Source organism: Otolemur garnettii, unplaced genomic scaffold (assembly GCF_000181295.1).
Source record: "Otolemur garnettii isolate 467f Iridium unplaced genomic scaffold, OtoGar3 scaffold00335, whole genome shotgun sequence".
In the NCBI taxonomy this organism is placed as follows: domain Eukaryota; kingdom Metazoa; phylum Chordata; class Mammalia; order Primates; family Galagidae; genus Otolemur; species Otolemur garnettii.
In genome coordinates this window covers 65,147-67,389 of record NW_003852730.1, presented here as the reverse complement: position 1 = coordinate 67,389, position 2,243 = coordinate 65,147, and the positions used below count along the sequence as shown (strand labels likewise).

Below are 2,243 nucleotides of genomic sequence, written 5' to 3'. Positions count from 1 at the left end.
AGTAGAGTAGGGCACTGGTCCCATATGCCAAAGATGGCAGGTTCAAAGCCAGCTCTGGCCAAAAACTGCAAAAAAAAAAAAAAAAAATAGGATCACAAAGTGTTCTTTTTGTTATGAGACCTTGTTTAAGACCTCTTTGGAGGCACACACTTAGTCCAGGTCTTGGCCAGCAGGTTTATTTTTTTCCCCTGTAGACTAAAGCCTGGTGCTGCAAATATGCTTCACCAGATCCTCGGTCAGGCCAAGAAGCATCCAAGCTTGATTCCCCTCTTTGTATTTATTGGAGCTGAAGGTACTAGAGCAGCACTGTATGTCTTACATGTGGCATTGTTCAATCCAGATGTTAATTGGGACTGAAAGAATAACCCAGAACCATGGAATAAACTAGGTTCTACTGATCAATACAAGTACTACTCAGTGAATATGGTTTATAGCAAACTGAAGAAAGAAGGTCCAGACTTCTAAACCAAATGTTTCACAATAAAGCTGCTTAGAATGAAGTTCTTCCAGAAGTCATCCACACAATTTTCCACTTAACCAGGAAATATTTTTCCTCTAAATGCATGAAATCATGTTGATGTATTGTGTTGAAGATTACACTGATTAATAAATATCCGAAACTTGGAAAAAAATAAATAAATAAAACCTCTTTGGATTGCTCTGTATATATTGAAACTGGCAAATAAATTGCATCAATTATTCAACATCAATCTTCCACTATGGAGTGAAAATAAATCTCCCTCTCTGTATGTTCTCCTGCCTGCCTACAGCTGCATTTAATTAGTTATGGATGTTGAGATCAAAATTATTAAGCTGTTATCTCTCTTCAAGGTTATCGGTTAATCTTTTGAAACCAAAAGGAAAAAAAGGAGCCAACTTTGCCCTTGAAAATCCCACTCTCTTTTTCTCCACTGCCTGATATTTTCACTCCTTCCTCTGTGCCTTTAATTAACTCATCACACCTCTTGAATTTTTGTTGCTAAGCTAAGATGACAGAACATGTACATGTAACTTCTGCCACACTTGAACAACAACATATTTTTTCTTTCACAAATGTGCACTCTGGCCATACTGCACCCTTTCTGGTTGTGGGACAGACTGGGGACTCCATGCCCTTATTGGTGGCCTTTTTGAGTTGTGACATTCTCAATTAAATAAGGTGTTTGGACTAGATTTTTCACCTACTGCATCACTGTGGTTATTTATAAACCTACAGCCTTGCTCTTCTCTTGGCTATGAAAGCTCTTGTTAGCCACCCGTCAACTGGAGGCAAATGGTCTGTAATAAACCTCCTCACAGACTCTCTGAGAAAGATCCAGAAAGACACTCCAGACTACTCTCAGTTTGAATCAATGGGCAGCCCTTTCACTGTGGTCACTTGTAAAAATCAGAGCAGACAGAGGTGTCATCTGAGCAAGAGGATTGGGGAAGTAGAGGTGCCCAACCACAGTAGCTATGAAACTCAGGTTTTCAGGGTAGTAAGTAGTTAGATACTTGGTAACAGATACCTCCTGCACCTGGAATCTGACATTGTGATTCTGGGTGGGAAAATGCAGGGCCTGGAGAACTCTGGCCACCAGAGATGGGCATAGCATTGTCCACAGATATTAACTTTGTCCATGACAATGATGTCTTTCTAGGCAGCAACAATTTGCCTCAATGTCTGTAGGGAGGCCTTGTCTACTGGATAGTCTACCCTCCCTTCTCTACCTGTGGAAAGCTGTGGGTCAAGACTTCCTAACAAATGCCAGGGCTGCATATTTAGTGCTTCATACTGCGCTCTCTCCTATGACTAAACAACCTGGCTCTGTAACAGGAGTAACAAGACAGCCAGAACACAAACTCTTTCTTAAACTTCTTACATGGTGGATTGGAGAAAAAGAGATGCCTCACTGGTTCCTTCAGATGCTTGATTTCCTAGTTCTCTTGCTGGGGAGAGTCTTGTCTAAATTATGTACTCAGATTACCGTCTATCCAGAGAACAGTAGCCTTCCAATGAAGGTACATCAATAACATGTCTGGTAGGTGCTACTGCAGCATCTGGAGGATGAGGACAAATGGTCAGAAGAAATCAACATCCAGGGCTTGGTGCCTGTGGCTCAAGTGGCTAAGGGGCCAGTCACGTACACCCAAGGTGGCGGGTTCGAATCCAGCGCGGGCCCACCAAACAACAATGATGGCTGCAACCAAAAAATAGCCAGGCATTGTGGCGGGCGCCTGTGGTCCCAGCTACTTGGGAGGCT

The 2,243-nt window shown here is 42.4% G+C and overlaps 1 pseudogene; it reads left to right on the top strand.

Moving 5' to 3' along the window:
* Positions 1–216: 216 nt before the first annotated feature.
* Positions 217–522, top strand: LOC111722731 (annotated as a pseudogene).
* Positions 523–2,243: the final 1,721 nt, after the last annotated feature.